Below are 19,928 nucleotides of genomic sequence, written 5' to 3'. Positions count from 1 at the left end.
CGCCACAAAGGATACTTTCTTAGGGGCTACCATATCAGCACTGAATTCTCCTCCAGGTGTCCTTAGAAAACGGACTCCGCTCCTGGATTCAGAAACCATCTCAAGACACAAAACCTCAGAAAAAAAGTTCAGCAGTTCTTAAGCCAGAAATCACTTTTAGCTATCACCTTGCCTTCCTGTACTTTCAGACGATACCTAATGGATTTTAACTGTTGCAATGTTCCTTTACACCCTGTTCCCTTTCTCGTGCTACATGAAAGTAATTCTGTTGATCTTTTGGTCTTGGCTGTGCTATCTAAAAGCTTAAATAAACACATTATAATAAAGTTATATAATTTATTGAACCCAGTAAATAGCTTTTATCAACAAGAGCACATTGAAAGGATTGCAAGACACGTACAAAAATATGCGTTACTCATTTGGTTGAAAATGTGTAATTGCGGTGATGTCTTCTGGCGCTTAAGTCAGGAGACACTCTGCTAGGAGGCGCAAAGTTTTGTATTACAGGTGAGGTACAGCATCATCTCTGCATCTCTGGTCATGACTTCACCCTTTCTCCAGATGTAACTCACTGCCAGGCTTCTCCCCTCACACATCCCAACATTTTCCATACATCACCACATTCTCACAGAGGTACTCGGGACCAGCACATGAGTACTCACGGGCCACAGCACTGCATCGTGCCACCAGGGCCATGAAATCTAAGGCTAGGGTTGCCAAACTTCCTAGTGGAGCCAGGGTAAAGACAATCACTGGAGCATTCTCCACCCCCAGCAGTCACAGCCTAATGGAAACTCTGAGCTGGCTCTGAGTGTGCTGTGTTTTTACTGGCACTCTGGGCAGTTCTGGAAGCCTCATCTTGAAAATTGGGTCTACTTGTGAAGGCCTCGTCCAGGACCGGGTTTAGTGCAATCTTTGCTTGCGCCCCCAGTGACCTCATTCTCCACAGATTGCCTCACTTCTACCCTCCAACAGTGCCTCTTATTTAGCCATTCTTTCACATGTATTTAATTTCTTTTATAGCGTTACTCAATGCAATGTAGGATTTCAGAGCACTTTACATCACACATACACATTATACAGAAACAATGAATAATGCAAGTGTGCAAATCAATGTATAGGAAATGTTGCATAAGACAATGAGGACTATGGTAGGAGTCACATGTCTTCCATACTGGTAGGCATTATGTTTTGAGAGGGGTTGGTCTGGAAAAGCACAAACCCTGGATATAGAAAGTGACAAAGTGGTTGCAGTTTGCATTAAAATAATCTATTTCTACCCAAATTGACCCTTTTTTTATCAACATTAGGATAACAAAAGAATGGGAGAAAACCTAAGGTTCTAAACCTATGCTTTGCAGTTTAAATGCACCTCTTTGATGCCACTTCATAGCTCACAGTGCTATATTAGAACGATTGTAACTTATGAATTGCAAGTAACTAAATGATCACTGTGACAAACGCCATAACCCACTGAGTTAACTAAGTAAAATGCAATTCTGTGATCTACATGTTACATGTGCTTTGCTGAAGGCACATTAACCCTCTGCACTACTTTTTGATGAGTCAAAATTGCAACTAGAACTCTCCAGCAGGTACTTTAATCATCAGAGTTTGCAGGTTTTGGTCCATACAGGGCAAACTTGGACCAAGGGCAATGCACTGCTTTCCATACGCGCCAGTTACATTACACAAGGTCAGATTCATTTTTTAGAGAATGGAAGATTTGCCCAGAACCACAAGATTTTGCGCCACCACGGGGTCTCAAATCTGGTTCCCCATTTTCAGAGTCAGCTGATCTGGCTGTAACATCACATCTTCTCACTAAAGAATTATACTGACAATGTTATTATTGCCTGATAATTTCTGGGCACTCTAGAAACTCTGCAGCAGGTGTTTTTAAACCTTTTTAAACCCTACAGATATTTTATAATACAGTTCCCCCAAGCTGGGTGCGGGGGCACTGGTCTCACCATCTTAAAGTCGACACTGGCCTCCATTTCGTATTATGTTTATCTCTAGGCAGCTCGTTCAGAGTATTGTGTCAGGTACTCTGGGCCTCATATGTCCATTTCAGGAACCCTCATCTGGAGAATTGGGTCATAATCTGGATCCTCATCTGGAGTAATCTGTCTAGTTGTGAAGGGCTTGGGGCTGTTCTGGAGGTCACTGATGGAGTATTCAATCTAGTTTGAGGTTCCTCATCTGAAGTACTGTGTCCAGTTGCGAAGGACTTGCAATGTTCTGAAGGTCGCTGATGGAATATTTGGTTCAGTTCGAGGTTCTTCATCCTGAGTATTGTGTCCCGTTGTGAACAACTTGGACCTGTTCTGGAGGTGTCTGATGGAGTGAGCATTCGATCTAGTTCGAGGTTCCTCAACTGGAGTATTGTGTCCAGTTGTGAAGGACTAGGCCATGTTCTGGAGGTCTCTGATGGAGTGATATTCAATCTAGTTAGAGGTTTCTCATCTTGAGTATTGTGTCCAGTTGTGAAGGACTTGGCCATGTTCTGGAGGTCTCTGATGGAGTGAGTATTCAATCTAGTTAGAGGTTTCTCATCTTGAGTATTGTGTCCGGTTGTGAAGGACTAGGCCATGTTCTGGAGGTCTCTGATGGAGTGATATTCAATCTAGTTAGAGGTTTCTCATCTTGAGTATTGTGTCCAGTTGTGAAGGACTTGGCCATGTTCTGGAGGTCTCTGATGGAGTGATATTCAATCTAGTTAGAGGTTTCTCATCTTGAGTATTGTGTCCAGTTGTGAAGGACTTGGCCATGTTCTGGAGGTCTCTGATGGAGTGAGTATTCAATCTAGTTAGAGGTTTCTCATCTTGAGTATTGTGTCCAGTTGTGAAGGACTAGGCCATGATCTGGAGGTCTCTGATGGAGTGAGTATTCAATCTTTTTTGAGGTTTCTCATCTTGAGTATTGTGTCCAGTTGTGAAGGACTTGGCCGTGTTCTGGTGGTCACTAACGGAGTATTCAATCTAGTTTGAGGTTCCTCATCTGGAATATTGAGTCTGGTTGTGAAGGACTTGGCCCTGTTGTAGAAGTCTCTGATGGAGTATTTAGTCCAATTTGAGGTTCTTTGTCTTAAGTATTGTGTCCAGTTGCGTAGGACGTGGCCTTGCCCTGAAGGTCTCCCGTGGAGTATTCAGTGCAGATCAAGGGTTCTTATCTGGGGCCGTATTACATAAGGTGCTCCGGGGGCGCAACGGGCGTTTGCGCCTGCGGAGCGTGCCCCCAGGGCACTTTGGTATTATAGAAGGGGACGCAGATGATTGTGTCCCCTTCTATATTACTGATAGCGCTGGCGCACCTAAATCGCCAGCGCTATCAACAAAGAGTTTTCCCTCATTTGCATAGGGGCGTGCCCTATGCAAACAAGGGAATTCCTTTGACTCTGCGCCCGCGCTATATTACAGACGCGAGCGCAGAGTCAAAGAAGGCCAATGACAGTGCGCCATTTAAAAGGTGGTGCACTGTGCGTGCGCCCCCTGAGAGCAGCCCTATGCAGGGTCAATGACTGCAACCACCTGCAAGGGGATCTCTAATCCCCTTTGAAAGTGCAGTGGGCGCCGCCTGCACTGTGGAAACACGGAGAAGCTGCCTCGTGTTTTCACATGAATGCGCTGCCCCCAGGACAGTGCATTCACCATAATGGGACGCATTGGCATTGTTTGCGCCCAGCGCACCTTTCTCAAAGATGCGCTGGGCGCAGACAATGCCAATACGTACTACGGCCCCTGGAGTATTGTGTCCAGCTCTGGTGGCCTCACTGGGAGTATTCTGCCTTGTTCAAAAGGCTTTATCTGGATTATTGTGCCTAGTTTTGAAGATCTCATCTGGAGTAGTGTGTCCAGTCTGAAGGTCACTTCAGGAATCTTCAGTCCATCTTTAAAAATCTTGTCCAGATTATTATACTTAGTTCTGGAAACCTCGCCTGGGGCACATAACAGCCTCCATTAAGGGGTGCCAGTCTAAGGTAACTAGCAAAACTGGAAGAGGGAATAAAGTGAATGGCCCAAGACCACACAGAGTGTCACATGATAACTTCCATTACACAAACCCACACACACACACACCTAAATCCAAATACATGATATATCTGGTGATCCTGTGACATAGCTAGGTGGGCTCATGCACTTTCTGCTGAGATTCGTGCATCACCAGTGTTGCAAATGTGAAACCTCACTCACAGCCTTCCATTTGGGTAATGCTGACACCTGCCTATTCTTTTATGGTGAATCGATTTACAAAAGGGGGTGGTGATGAACAGAGTGTCTGAATTGAGCAGACCACTCTTACCCAGTCCAAAGATCAGGGCTTGATCCATCACCGTTATTTATCTCACTGCCCCATCCCAGCTCAGAACCTGGCTATATGCAAATCAGTCTGTCCCTGGCCCAGTGCATCATGGGAACAGGGCAGACTAAACTACCAAGCCAATTCTTTACCAGAAAGGAGACAAGCTACCGGGGACCGGTTTCTGGCATTTCAGCCTCTTCGGCCCGGCTTGCTTGAATCCTGATGGAGCAGTGAGAAAGGGACTCATGTCTGAGTATACCCTGCCACACCTATAGTGGCCAAAATCGATTTACAAAAGGGGGTGGTGATGAACAGAGTGTCTGAATTGAGCAGACCACTCCTACCCAGTCCAAAGATCAGGGCTTGATCCATCACCGTTATTTATCTCACTGCCCCATCCCAGCTCAGAACCTGGCTATATGCAAATCAGTCTGTCCCTGGCCCAGTGCATCATGGGAACAGGGCAGACTAAACTACCAAGCCAATTCTTTACCAGAAAGGAGACAAGCTACCGGGGACCGGTTTCTGGCATTTCAGCCTCTTCGGCCCGGGTTGCTTGAATCCTGATGGAGCAGTGAGAAAGGGACTCATGTCTGAGTATACCCTGCCACACCTATAGTGGCCAAAATCGATTTACAAAAGGGGGTGGTGATGAACAGAGTGTCTGAATTGAGCAGACCACTCTTACCCAGTCCAAAGATCAGGGCTTGATCCATCACCGTTATTTATCTCACTGCCCCATCCCAGCTCAGAACCTGGCTATATGCAAATCAGTCTGTCCCTGGCCCAGTGCATCATGGGAACAGGGCAGACTAAACTACCAAGCCAATTCTTTACCAGAAAGGAGACAAGCTACCGGGGACCGGTTTCTGGCATTTCAGCCTCTTCGGCCCGGCTTGCTTGAATCCTGATGGAGCAGTGAGAAAGGGACTCATGTCTGAGTATACCCTGCCACACCTATAGTGGCCAAAATCGATTTACAAAAGGGGGTGGTGATGAACAGAGTGTCTGAATTGAGCACACCACTCTTACCCAGTCCAAAGATCAGGGCTTGATCCATCACCGTTATTTATCTCACTGCCCCATCCCAGCTCAGAACCTGGCTATATGCAAATCAGTCTGTCCCTGGCCCAGTGCATCATGGGAACAGGGCAGACTAAACTACCAAGCCAATTCTTTACCAGAAAGGAGACAAGCTACCGGGGACCGGTTTCTGGCATTTCAGCCTCTTCGGCCCGGCTTGCTTGAATCCTGATGGAGCAGTGAGAAAGGGACTCATGTCTGAGTATACCCTGCCACACCTATAGTGGCCAAAATCGATTTACAAAAGGGGGTGGTGATGAACAGAGTGTCTGAATTGAGCAGACCACTCTTACCCAGTCCAAAGATCAGGGCTTGATCCATCACCGTTATTTATCTCACTGCCCCATCCCAGCTCAGAACCTGGCTATATGCAAATCAGTCTGTCCCTGGCCCAGTGCATCATGGGAACAGGGCAGACTAAACTACCAAGCCAATTCTTTACCAGAAAGGAGACAAGCTACCGGGGACCGGTTTCTGGCATTTCAGCCTCTTCGGCCCGGCTTGCTTGAATCCTGATGGAGCAGTGAGAAAGGGACTCATGTCTGAGTATACCCTGCCACACCTATAGTGGCCAAAATCGATTTACAAAAGGGGGTGGTGATGAACAGAGTGTCTGAATTGAGCAGACCACTCTTACCCAGTCCAAAGATCAGGGCTTGATCCATCACCGTTATTTATCTCACTGCCCCATCCCAGCTCAGAACCTGGCTATATGCAAATCAGTCTGTCCCTGGCCCAGTGCATCATGGGAACAGGGCAGACTAAACTACCAAGCCAATTCTTTACCAGAAAGGAGACAAGCTACCGGGGACCGGTTTCTGGCATTTCAGCCTCTTCGGCCCGGCTTGCTTGAATCCTGATGGAGCAGTGAGAAAGGGACTCATGTCTGAGTATACCCTGCCACACCTATAGTGGCCAAAATCGATTTACAAAAGGGGGTGGTGATGAACAGAGTGTCTGAATTGAGCAGACCACTCTTACCCAGTCCAAAGATCAGGGCTTGATCCATCACCGTTATTTATCTCACTGCCCCATCCCAGCTCAGAACCTGGCTATATGCAAATCAGTCTGTCCCTGGCCCAGTGCATCATGGGAACAGGGCAGACTAAACTACCAAGCCAATTCTTTACCAGAAAGGAGACAAGCTACCGGGGACCGGTTTCTGGCATTTCAGCCTCTTCGGCCCGGCTTGCTTGAATCCTGATGGAGCAGTGGACCATCAGGATTCAAGCAAACCGGGCCGAAGACGGCTGTAATGCCAGAAACCGGTCCCCGGGAGCTTGTTTCCTTCCCAGTGTAAGAATTGGCTTTTGTAGTTTGGTTTGCCCTGTTCCCATCATGCACTGGGACAGGAACAGACTAATTTGCATACAGCCAGGTTCTGAAACTGGGATGGTGCAGTGAGCTAAAAAACGGTGTTGGATCCAGCCCTGATCTCTTGACTGGGTGAGAGCTTTCTGCTTAATTCAGAGACTCTGTCCCTCACCACCCCTTGTTGTAAATATTTTTGTCCACCCTAAGCGTGGAAGGGTATTCTCAGATGTGAGACCCTTGCTCATTGCACCATCAGGATTCAAGCAAACCGGGCCGAAGACGGCTGTAATGCCAGAAACCGGTCCCCGGGAGCTTGTTTCCTTCCCAGTGTAAGAATTGGCTTTTGTAGTTTGGTTTGCCCTGTTCCCATCATGCACTGGGACAGGAACAGACTAATTTGCATACAGCCAGGTTCTGAAACTGGGATGGTGCAGTGAGCTAAAAAACGGTGTTGGATCCAGCCCTGATCTCTTGACTGGGTGAGAGCTTTCTGCTTAATTCAGAGACTCTGTCCCTCACCACCCCTTGTTGTAAATATTTTTGTCCACCCTAAGCGTGGAAGGGTATTCTCAGATGTGAGACCCTTGCTCATTGCACCATCAGGATTCAAGCAAACCGGGCCGAAGACGGCTGTAATGCCAGAAACCGGTCCCCGGGAGCTTGTTTCCTTCCCAGTGTAAGAATTGGCTTTTGTAGTTTGGTTTGCCCTGTTCCCATCATGCACTGGGACAGGAACAGACTAATTTGCATACAGCCAGGTTCTGAAACTGGGATGGTGCAGTGAGCTAAAAAACGGTGTTGGATCCAGCCCTGATCTCTTGACTGGGTGAGAGCTTTCTGCTTAATTCAGAGACTCTGTCCCTCACCACCCCTTGTTGTAAATATTTTTGTCCACCCTAAGCGTGGAAGGGTATTCTCAGATGTGAGACCCTTGCTCATTGCACCATCAGGATTCAAGCAAACCGGGCCGAAGACGGCTGTAATGCCAGAAACCGGTCCCCGGGAGCTTGTTTCCTTCCCAGTGTAAGAATTGGCTTTTGTAGTTTGGTTTGCCCTGTTCCCATCATGCACTGGGACAGGAACAGACTAATTTGCATACAGCCAGGTTCTGAAACTGGGATGGTGCAGTGAGCTAAAAAACGGTGTTGGATCCAGCCCTGATCTCTTGACTGGGTGAGAGCTTTCTGCTTAATTCAGAGACTCTGTCCCTCACCACCCCTTGTTGTAAATATTTTTGTCCACCCTAAGCGTGGAAGGGTATTCTCAGATGTGAGACCCTTGCTCATTGCACCATCAGGATTCAAGCAAACCGGGCCGAAGACGGCTGTAATGCCAGAAACCGGTCCCCGGGAGCTTGTTTCCTTCCCAGTGTAAGAATTGGCTTTTGTAGTTTGGTTTGCCCTGTTCCCATCATGCACTGGGACAGGAACAGACTAATTTGCATACAGCCAGGTTCTGAAACTGGGATGGTGCAGTGAGCTAAAAAACGGTGTTGGATCCAGCCCTGATCTCTTGACTGGGTGAGAGCTTTCTGCTTAATTCAGAGACTCTGTCCCTCACCACCCCTTGTTGTAAATATTTTTGTCCACCCTAAGCGTGGAAGGGTATTCTCAGATGTGAGACCCTTGCTCATTGCACCATCAGGATTCAAGCAAACCGGGCCGAAGACGGCTGTAATGCCAGAAACCGGTCCCCGGGAGCTTGTTTCCTTCCCAGTGTAAGAATTGGCTTTTGTAGTTTGGTTTGCCCTGTTCCCATCATGCACTGGGACAGGAACAGACTAATTTGCATACAGCCAGGTTCTGAAACTGGGATGGTGCAGTGAGCTAAAAAACGGTGTTGGATCCAGCCCTGATCTCTTGACTGGGTGAGAGCTTTCTGCTTAATTCAGAGACTCTGTCCCTCACCACCCCTTGTTGTAAATATTTTTGTCCACCCTAAGCGTGGAAGGGTATTCTCAGATGTGAGACCCTTGCTCATTGCACCATCAGGATTCAAACAAACCGGGCCGAAGACGGCTGTAATGCCAGAAACCGGTCCCCGGGAGCTTGTTTCCTTCCCAGTGTAAGAATTGGCTTTTGTAGTTTGGTTTGCCCTGTTCCCATCATGCACTGGGACAGGAACAGACTAATTTGCATACAGCCAGGTTCTGAAACTGGGATGGTGCAGTGAGCTAAAAAACGGTGTTGGATCCAGCCCTGATCTCTTGACTGGGTGAGAGCTTTCTGCTTAATTCAGAGACTCTGTCCCTCACCACCCCTTGTTGTAAATATATATTCTTTTATGGTGAGCACAAAATACAGTAGACCCACATGTTAATATAAAATATGTCAATACTTGTGAAGTTTTTGTGTATTGTCTATTTTACAGTTTTATCCAGTGTTTGAGAGCCAACGAAGGTACTAGTGTGGTTTATAGTACAACAGTAGAATATTGGATCACAAATTGTGGAGTATTTCTCAGAATGTCTGAGAACGGAGCTGCCGGTTTCTTGGCTGTGTGGTCGGGCCCTGTACCCCTTTTCCTCTTCCGTTTTAAAAGTCAGGCCGTCTCCCACTGACACGGGCCCGTCGAACTGTGAATCGGGTAGGGGGTCGCACCCGCACGTGCCCGTCGACCTGTGAAAGTTGGCAGGTGTCGCACATGCCTGCCGAGCTGGGAATCAGGCAGGGGTCGCACATGCCCGTGAGCTGTGTATCTGGCAGAGGTAACACGTGCCCGCCGAGCTGTGAATATGACAGGGGCCCGCATGTGCCCGCAGAGTTGTGGATCTGGCAGGGGTCGGACATGCCCGTTGAGGTGTGAATCTGGCAGGAGTCGCACGTGTCATGTTCTTCGGTTTAGGAAACACGCAGGAGTCAGGTCAGGTTCTTGGTATTATTTATTATTGTATTTGCTCTGGCTGCTGCTGCGCTGCCCACATGTGCCCTCATTGCTCTCCTTGTCCTGAATGCCATCCCCACTCCCCTGACCGGAAGTGGTGTCTGGTTCCTGTCCCCTCCCCGCCAGTCGGGTACAGGGTCCTAGTGCCCCTTTTACCAAGGTCACGACATCTCCCCTTTTGTTGCAAGAAAATGACAAAGAAATTGGTGAGAGAGATAGAGGTATGGAAAGAGAGAAAGAGAGAGAGAAAGTGATAGCGAGAGAGAGACTTTTCGTTGTCCCCATCATTACATTTCTTCAATCAGTCTTTTTGGTCTTTTGCTCTCTCTTCTTGGACAAGGTCCTTCGCTGTCTTTCTGCAATTCCTCATCTTGTCTCTCCTCTGTGTCTCTGCTTACTGCTGCTGTGTCCTCTCCGTCTTCATCCATGATATTTAGTCCCTTGAAGTGAGAGCTGTTCCTTGTTATTCAATAGGGGCCTGCTGCCGCGGTTATCATAGGCCGCTTGACATGTGTCACTGTTAACGGTTCCTTTGAGAACGGACTGTCTGATTTTCTCAGTTGCCGCTGACGCACCACCACTGAGTCCCCTTGCTTGAGGTGTGATGGAGTGGCATGTCGCTTGGAGTTGGCATACGCCTTCATTTTCTCTTTGGTCTCGTGGTCTCTGACAGCAACGCTGCTGTGCTCCGGTGGCGCTGTTGCTTCTAGCTGTGGTAGCCTCGTCCTGCCTGTTCTGCCCAGCACCAATTCCGCAGGGCATCATCCCGTGGAGCTGTGAGGGGTGTTTCGATAATCTCTTAGTACTTGACAGAGTGCCTGTCCTATTGATATCTGCGCCAGTTTTGCTCTTTGGACAGACTTCTTTATGTTCCTCATGAACCTCTCCACCATGCCATTTGCTTGTGGCACCAGAGGTGTTATCTTTCTGTGATGAATGCCTAGGTAGTCCATGAATTTTCGAAACTCCTCCCCTGAGAATGGCGGAACATTGTCTGTTTTTAGTGTTTGTGGGGATCCCCAGGCTGCAAATATGTCATCCAGTATTGGCAGTGTTGAACTTGCTGATGCCGATGAGACTTGTCGCACAATAGGAAATCTTGAATATTCGCCAATGATCACGAGCAAGTAGTTGCCCGTGTCTAGAGGTCCATAGAAGTCCGCTACCAGTGCTGTCCACACTGCACTTGGGAGTTCCGACATTTGTAGTGGTTCAGCTTTGCTGGATGCCCTGTCGTTTGGGAGATGTGGCAATTTATGATGGAGTTCTCCACCTTATTGTCTAGGCCAGGGAACCATACTTTCTCCCGTAGCAGTTTTCTTTGGCGCGACCATGCCTCTGTGTGATTCGTGGGCCAAGTTTATGGTTTGTCTGCGTAGTGCACTTGGCATAACTATTCTTGTTCCCCTCATTACTATTCCATTCATAGTCTCTGATAGTTATTCAAGAATCTTTTTGAATGCTAGCATCTCCTCCATGTTGACTCCTTCTTTCATGATGCTGTTGTTGTTGACGTGTCTCCATCTCTGTTGTCTTGTCACCACTTTCACCGCTTGCATCGTGGCATCCTTCCCTGTTTCTTGCTCAAGTTCCACTATCGTTAGTGATGCCGGAGTGTTCTGTTTTAGCACGAACTCTAGATATTCCTCTGCTATTGAGGTGTTCTCAGGTGTCTGTGGTAAGGGGCGCCTTGACATGTAATCAGCCAGGTTATGTTCTTTTCCCGGTTTGTGCACGATCTTAAAGTCATAATCGGATGTATGACGGTACGACGCGGGCTATTACCATGCGTACCGTTACAATGCGTGTTTTACAACGCAGGGTGCGGACTAAGGAATAGTTTAATTTACTATTCCAACACAAGTCCCCGTGGATAGTAGGGAAGGTGTTGGAATAGTAAATTAACTATTCCTTGTCCTTGAGCGCCCTCCAGCGCAAGTCGTGGTTACGACTTGCGTTGTAAGAGACACGTCGTAATGGTAGCGCGGGGTAACATCCGCGTCGTAAAGGATGTTCTCCGTCATAATCCATCAGTCTTATGCCCCATCGCTCGATGCGAGGTGATATCTTTGCATTTGGATTGCCATAAATTGTTACCAGGGCCTGATGGTCTGTTACGATGGTGAATGGTGGTAGTGTTCACATGCCCATACTACTGCTAGGCTTTTTTTTTTCTGGCTGCGAGTATGCCCTCTCAATGTCAGACAGACTTTTGCTTGCATATGCCACAATCTTTTATAGAGAGTCCCTGCCCGGCATATGTTGTGCTAAAATTGCTCCTAATCCTACCGAGCTTGCATCCACCGTCAATTCCATGCAAAGCAGTGGATCAAAATAGTCAAGATTGTCACCGCTATTACAGCATGTCTTATGGCCTCAAACGCCTTCTTGCATTCTTGTGTCCAGGTGAATTTTTGACCCTGCTTTGTTAATTCTTGAAGCGGTGTGCTCACCGTGGCAAAGTCTTTTATGTGTCGTGCTCAGTAGCTGGCAAGCTCAATAAATGACCTCACTTCTGCGACATCCGCTGGAGGACTCGCTTTTTCTAGCGTCTCTACCTTGTTGTGGTCTGGTCTCATTCCTTTCTTGGAGAAGATGTGTCCGAAAAACACCAGTTCATTTCTCCCTAGTTCACACTTATCTTCATTCAGCGTTAGACCTGCTTTTTCCAGATGCAAACATACTTCTCCCAAAGCTCTGTCCTGCTCTTTATCTGATCAACTAAACACCAAAATGTTGTCACTGTACTTTAAACTGCTCTTTACTGGCCTTATTACCTGCCTTATGGTCCCCTGAAATATCTTTGCTGACGTTGAGATGCCAAAACTCAGTTGTTTGTAGCAAAACAAGTCCATGTGTGCGGAGAATGTGGTAATGTACCTTGATTGTGGGTCAAGCTCCAGTTGATGATACCCTTTGCGCAGGTCCAGCTTTCAAAACCGGCATGCGCCAATGATGCAGCTGTCATTTAGGTGTGGTCCAGGGTGTTTTTCCCTTTCAATCGTTGTGTTTGGTATCCTCATGTCTACACATATGCAAATCTTGGATGTGTTCTTCTTTGGAACCGCCACTATTGCCGATACCCATGGGGTTGGGCCATCTGCAGGCTCTATTATGTCTTGGCCCAGCAGGCTTTGTATTTCCTCTTCTACCTGTGGCTGCAGGTGTATCGGCACTCGTCTGTGATGCTGAGCCACAGCTTTTATTGCTTCATTGATGAGAAGTGTTATTTGCCGTCCTTTTAGCTTTCCTAGGCCTTGTAGTATTGCTGGATAGTCTCGCAGAATGTTCTGTTTCTCTGAAATGTGGTACGTCATTGCGAGGAGACCCATCACCTGCGCGGTGACGTTGCTTAGCAGACATGGTATTGGAATGTCTCCCCTTAGCACATATATTTCTTCTTTGCTTTACCTGTCTTGGTACATCAGTGTCTCTGTAAAATTCCCCATGTTGACCACTGGTTTCTTCGAGCCCCAGGTGAATAAATCTACAGTGGACGGTGATATTTGCGTTTTTATTTTCATCTTTTCATATTCTGATACACACATTACATTATGTTGCATGTGGCCCGCTATCTAGCACGAATTGTGTGCTGTGTCTTTCTACATCGATGTCCACGGTCGCTGTTTTCTTTACCTGATGTTTCTCTATTAGATGAATGCAATCTCACTCTCTGCCTTCCACTGGGGCATCGGACTTCAGATATAGTTGTTCCACGTTCTCTTGTACTGCTTCTATGTCTGATTCAGCTGAGGAACTGCGATTTGCCGTTTCCATGTGCCTGGCATATATTTTCCGTTGCCGTCCGTGGTCTTCCTAGCCTTCCTCGCTCAGTTTTAAATTGTGCACCCATGCAGGCGCTTGCAAAATGATTATCTCTGTTGCATTTCCTGCATTTCTGACCCATTGCCGGGCATGCGCCGACATGTGGAAACTCGAGTCCACATCTATAACATGTTCTCTCATGCGGTTTTCTTAGCAGTGGCGCAGTCTTTTCTTTCCTCCTGTTACTTCCGGTTATGCGGTCTGACCCATTTCCGGTCATGCGGTTAGCTTGTTCTATTCTTCTTTCTTTTCCAAGTTCCATCTGCCTTGCATGTGCTGTTGCTCTCGATTCCGCCCAGGCCATGGTCAGAATTTTCTCCAGCGAGGTCGGTTCCTTCAGAATTCGTGTGCCGAATTCCACAGCCTTCAACGATGCACAGTCGAATTGCCTGTTGGGAGTCAAACTTATCGAATTCGCAGTATGTGACCAATTTGCGCAGTCTTTTTGCAAAGTCATCGAGGAACTCCTCTGCTTGTTGGCACACAGTGATAAAGGTGTATCTTTCGAAATCAATGTTTCTTTGCGGGTCAAACTTGTCTGTGAGGCACTTTATCAGTCCCCTATACATTTCTGTTTGAGCTTCAGGAAATGTTACTAGCAAGTCTTCCACTTCATCCCCTACGAATTTTAAAAATAGATCTATGTGCTTGGCTTCTACGCACGAATGTATTGTTCAAACTGGCAAATCCATCTTTCCCATCTGATACCTATCTGTGGTTCAGATAGGCTGAATGGAAGTGGCCTGCGTAATATTGCTTGTGTACTGTTCTTGTCACTTGTTGATTCAACCTTTGTTTGACGTGCAGCTCTGGTGCAGGGCTCGTTTGAGCGTACTTCCTTTTCGTGTTAACACTGTGATAGTGTAATTTCCTTCTGTATTTGGCTCTTTACTTCTGCTCTTTATTCTTTCCTTTTGTTATATTTTCTTTGTTTCGTTGTTTTTTCCTTTTAATTCCCCTTTTTGTAAGCTTTTTTTTTAGTTTTGGCTGACTTTAAAATGTCCGTCGGGCCTCCCTCGCCGCTTATTGGCTTAATTTGCCTGATCTTAAAATGGCCGCCAAAATCTCACAAGATCGCGGGGCTTCCGGTGGCTTTGCCTCAAAATGGCCGCGGGCCTTTCTGGATGCTGATTCGTTGCTCCCGCCTTACCCCACAATGGCCATTGTACTCGCATGAGATTTCTTTCAGTTTGCGCACAATGCTGCGGTCTTTTGATGCGGCGGGCAGCTGGAACACAAATACAGTCAGGTGCAGTTCTTCGACTTGTAAGCGAAATGCTCACCAGCACAGATGGGTGCACCGCTTGATGTCAGGCAGTGAGGGGGCCTCTTACCTCTTTTCCACTGCGGCGGGGGTTGGGGTGGGCTCCTGCGTCGTTTCTTCATTTCTTTCTTCCTCCGCACTCGTACCAGGGTGGGCTTCTGGCTCCACTTCATCGGTCACAAATGATCTGGGCACATGTGTCGCCAGTTGTTGCGTTCTTCGGTTCAGGAAACACGCAGCAGTCAGGTCAGGTTCTTGGTATTATTTATTATTGTATTTGCTCAGGCTGATGCTGCGCTGCCCACATGTGCCCTTGTTACCCTCCTTGTCCTGAATGCCGTCCCCATTCCCCTGACCAGAAGTGGTTTCCAGTTCCTGTCCTCTCCCCACCAGTCGGGTACAGGATCCTAGTGCCCCTTTTACCCAGGTCACAACATCGCATGCCTGTCGAGCTGTGAATCTGGCAGGGGTTGCACGTGCCCACCGAGCTGTGAATTTGGCAGGGGTCACACGTGCAAGCCGAGCTATGAATCTGGCACGGGACGCACGTGCATGCCGAGCTGTGAATCTGGCAGGGTACGCACGTCAATGCCAAGCTGTGAATCTGGCAGGGGTCGCACGTGCCTGTCGAGCTGTGAATCTGGCAGAGGTCGCATGTGCCCGCCGAGCTGTGTCTCTGGCAGGGGGTTACACTCAAAAGAGACAGCAAGATTGGCACTGCTGCCGCCACCCACTAATCAGGGTAATGGAATGCAGATCCTTCTGCACTCTCATCTGCTCGCCTGCTTCTGCTGTTTTTGTGAAAACAAAGATTATGCTAGGCCGCTGCACAGCTCTTACGGTGTCTGTCGGATGTGCAGCGGCGAAGCCTAGTCAGACCCTGTCTCTGGGGCATCACATCGGAGGGGTACTTGGGTGGGTCTGCCGCCTCTCCCGTTTGGGCAGGCCACTTACTGAATTACATTCAATCTATATGACGCAATTCCGGAGTGCGTGAGTGCTGAGGCGTCTGCTGTGTCCGAGAGCTGTGGGTGGGTGCCAAGACCAGTAGATGAGTGCCAAGACCAGTAGATGAGTGCCGAGAACTGTATGTGAGTGCCGAGAACTGTAGGTGGGTGCTGAGAGCTGTGGGTGGGTGCTGAGAGCTGTGGGTGGGTGCTGAGAACGAGGGACATCTTAAGGATTTTGGGGGCCCTGGGCCAAACGTTATTTGGGGGGCCCTGTTTGGAACAGCTTTGAATTTATGATCCACTTTCAGCGGTTTCATGCACTCTTAGGCTAGGTCACTGACAGTGCACTGACAAACTCCTCCAAATTCTGAATGTGTTTACCTTTAAAATTCAGGGACAGTGATGTGTGTTATCAACATTGTAACATAGAAGCAGCTCACTAATATTACTGCAAATAATCTCCTTGACACCCTCCCATTTTTCACAGTGAGATCCTGTTTTGATCTAAAAGAATCTTTTTATGGATGTTGCAAGAAACATTATCACAACATTTCTGTGCAAAGGTTTGGTAACAGGCCCTCACACACCACTCACATAATAAAATAAATGAAAGGAAAAAAGCATCTGAAGCAATTGGTTTAAGATATTCAAGGTCATCAGGGCAAGACTCTGCAGAACAGAGCTGGCTCCATCAGCGGGCCCCATGTCAGTGCCCACTTGGCTGGTGCCTTAAAACATCTCAGCTGAGAACTGTATTGGAGTGCCGAGAACTGTAGATGGGTACAGAGAGCTGTAGGCCAATCAATCAATCAGAGCACTTGTAGAGTGTGCTACTTACCCGTGAGGGTCTCAAGGTGCTGGGGGACGGGGGGCTTTGAAGGGAGCTGCTACTGTTCGAAGAGCCAGGTCTTGAGGAGTCTTCTGAATGAGAGTAGGTCTTGGGTCTGTCGTATGTGGGTAGGGAGGATGCGGGGGACAGCAGCAAGGGTGAGGCTGAAGGATCGTAGCTGGCGGGTGGGGGTGTGGAAGCTGAGACTGCTGTTCAATTAGGCTGGTCCGGCGTTGTGGAGTGCTTTGTGTGCGTGTGTGAGGAGCTTGAAGGTGATCCTCTTGTCGACGGTGAGCCGGTGTAGATTTCTCAGGTAGGGGGTGATGTGGTTGCAGCGGGAGACCTTGACGATCAGTCGGGCGGAGGCATTTTGGATGTGTTGTAGTCGGCGTAGATGTTTGGCTGGGATTCCTGCGTAGAGTGCGTTGCCATAGTCCAGCCTGCAGCTGACGAGGGCATGTGTAACCGTTCTTCTTGTTTCGGTCGGGATCCATTTGTAGATCCGGTGGAGCATGCAGAGGGTGTTGTAGCAGGAGGAGGAGACAGCGTTGACTTGTTGCGACATGGAGAGAGAGGAGTCGAGGATGAAGCCTAGTTTGAGTGCATGGTCGGTGGGTGTTGGTGCTGTTCCCATTGTGGTCGGCCACCAGGAGTCGTTCCAGGCTGAGGGGGTGGGTCCGAGGATGAGGACCTCCATCTTGTCCGAGTTCAGCTTCAGCCGGCTGTTCCTCATCCAGTCGGCGATGGACTTCATTCTGTTGTGGAGGTTGGATTTGGCGGTGAGTGGGTCCTTGGTGCGGGAGAGGATGAGTTGGGTGTTGTCGGCGTAGGAGATGATGTTGAAGTTGTGATGGCGGGCCACTTGTGCGTGTAGATGTCGAACAGCGTCGGGCTGAGGGATGAGCCCTGGGGGACGCCGCAGATGATGTTGGTGGCTTTGGAGCGGAAGGGTGGGAGGCGAACTCTCTGGGTTCTTCCGGAGAGGAAGGACGTGGTCCATTCCAGGGCTTTCTCTTGAATTCCGGCTTCTCAGAGGCGTGTTTTTAGAGTGCGATGGCAGACCGTGTCGAAGGCAGCCGACAGGTCCAGGAGGATGAGGGCTGATGTTTCTCTGTTGTCTAGTTGGCGTCTGATGTCGTCCGTGGCAACGATGAGGGCTGTCTCAGTGCTGTGGTTGCGTCTGAGTCCAGATTGGGATGGGTCTAAGATGTTGTGTTCCAGGTGGCGGGTCAGTTGCATGTTGATGATTTTCTCTACAACCTTTGCCGGGAACGGGAGCAGGGAGATGGGCTGAAAGTTCTAGAGGTCCTTGGGGTCCGCTTTGGGCTTCTTGAGGAGGGCGATGATTTTAGCGTGCTTCCAGCTTTCCGGGATTGTCGCGGTTTCGAAGGAGATGTTGATGACCTTCCGTAGTTGCGGTGCAATGGCTGCGTCTGCTTTGTTGAACACGTGGTGTGGGCAAGGGTCTGACTGGTATCCTGAGTGGGTGGAGTTCATGACCTTGCGTGTCTCGTCGTCATTGACGTTAGCCCAGGAGGTCAGGCAGTTGGCACTGGTGGTGTTCGCAGGGGGGGTGGCGACTGGCGTGGTGGGGGCGGTCGTTGTGTTGAAGCTTTCGTGGATGTCAGCGGTGTTGCGGTGGGAGAAGATGGCTAGAGAGTCGCATAGTTCTTGTGAGGGCGGGATGTCGTTGGTGTTGGCGCTGGGGTTGGAGAGTTCCTTTACGATGCTAAAGAGCTCTTTGCTGTCGTGTGGTTTTTGAAGGAGGATCTCTTTGCTAGTCTGATGAGGTGATGATGTCTGCAGGTGGCGTCCTTGTGGGCTGCATGGTTGTCCGGTGTGCGATCCTGTAGCCATGTCTTCTCCAGTTTCCGGCAAGCGCGTTTTGAGGTCTGGAGCTCAAGTGTACGGAGAGCTGTGGGTGGGTGCTGAGAGCTGTGGGTGGGTGCTGAGAGCTGTGGGTGGGTGCTGAGAGCTGTGGGTGGGTGCTGAGAGCTGCGGGTGGGTGCTGAGAGCTGCGGGTGGGTGCTGAGAGCTGTGGGTGGGTGCTGAGAGCTGTGGGTGGGTGCTGGGAGCCGTGGGTGGTTGCTGAGAGCAATAGGTGAGTGCTGAGGACTGTATGTGAGTGCTGATATCTGTAGGTGGGTGCCGAGAGCTATTGATTTTGAAGGCTATAGTATGTTACTAGGGGCTATAGTATGCTACTAGGGGCTATAGTATGCTACTAGGGGCTGCAGGAGGCTGTAGTAGGCTTCTGGGGCTGTAGTAGGCTTCTGGGGCTGTAGTAGGCTGCTTGGGGCTGTAGTAGGCTGCTTGGGGCTGTAGTAGGCTGCTGGGGTCTAGTAGTCTGCTGAGGGCTCTAGTAGGGAGCAGAGGGCTGTAGTGGGCTGCTGAGGGCTGTAGTGGGCTGCTGAGGGCTGTAGTGGGCTGCTGAGGGCTGTAGTGGGCTGCTGAGGGCTCTGGTAGGCTGCTGAGGTCTCTACTAGGCTTTAAGGGCTCTAGTAGGATGCTGAAGGCTCTAGTGGGGGGGCTGAAGGCTCTAGTAGGCTGTACGAGTTCGAGTAGGATGCAGAGGGCTCTATTAGGGTGCTGAGGGATGTAGTAGGCTACTGGGGGATGTAGTAGGCTACTGGGGGTTGTAGTAGGCTACTGGGCTCTAGTGGGGAGTGGAGGGCTCTAGTGGGCTGCTGAGGGCTGTGGTAGGCTGCTGAGGGCTGTGGTAGGCTACCGAGGACTCTAGTAGGCTGCTGAGGGCTCTAGCAGGCTGCTGAGGGCTCTAGCAGGCTGCTGAGGGCTCTAGCAGGCTGCTGAGGGCTCTAGCAGGCTGCTGAGGGCTCTAGCAGGCTGCAGAGACTCTAGCAGGCTGCAGAGACTCTAGCAGGCTGCAGAGACTCTAACAGGCTTCTGATGGCTCTAGTAGTTTGCTGAGGGCTCTAGTGGGCTGCTGAGGGCTTTAATAGGCTGTAAGAGTGCTATTAGGATGCTGAGGGTTCTAGTAGAATGCTAAGGGCTGTAATAGGCTACTGGGGGCTGGAGTAGCCTGCTTGGGGCTGGAGTAGCCTGCTGGGGCTCTAGTAGGTTGCTGAGGGCTCGAATAGGCTCTAAGGGCGCAAGTAGGCTGCTGAGGACACTAATAGGCTGTAAGGGCTCTAGTAGGATGCTGTAGGCTGTAGTATGGTGCTGAGGGCTCTAGTAGGCTGATGATGGCTCTAGTAGGCTGCTGAGGCTCTAGTAGGCTGCTGAGGGCTCTAATATGCTGTGAGGGCTCTAGTAGGGTCCTGAGGGCTCTAGTAGGCTGTTGGGGCTCTAGTAGGCTACTGAGGGTGCTAGTAGGGAGTGGATGATTCTAGTAGGCTGCCGAGGACTCTTGTGGCTGCTAAGGGGCTCTAGTAGGCTGCTGAGGGTTCTAGTAGGGAGCAGAGGGCTCTAGTAGGCTGCTGGGGCTCTAGTAGGCTGCTGAGGCTTCTAGTAGGTA

Source organism: Lissotriton vulgaris, chromosome 11 (genome assembly GCF_964263255.1).
Source record: "Lissotriton vulgaris chromosome 11, aLisVul1.2, whole genome shotgun sequence".
Classification (NCBI taxonomy): domain Eukaryota; kingdom Metazoa; phylum Chordata; class Amphibia; order Caudata; family Salamandridae; genus Lissotriton; species Lissotriton vulgaris.
This window is presented reverse-complemented; position numbering follows the sequence as displayed.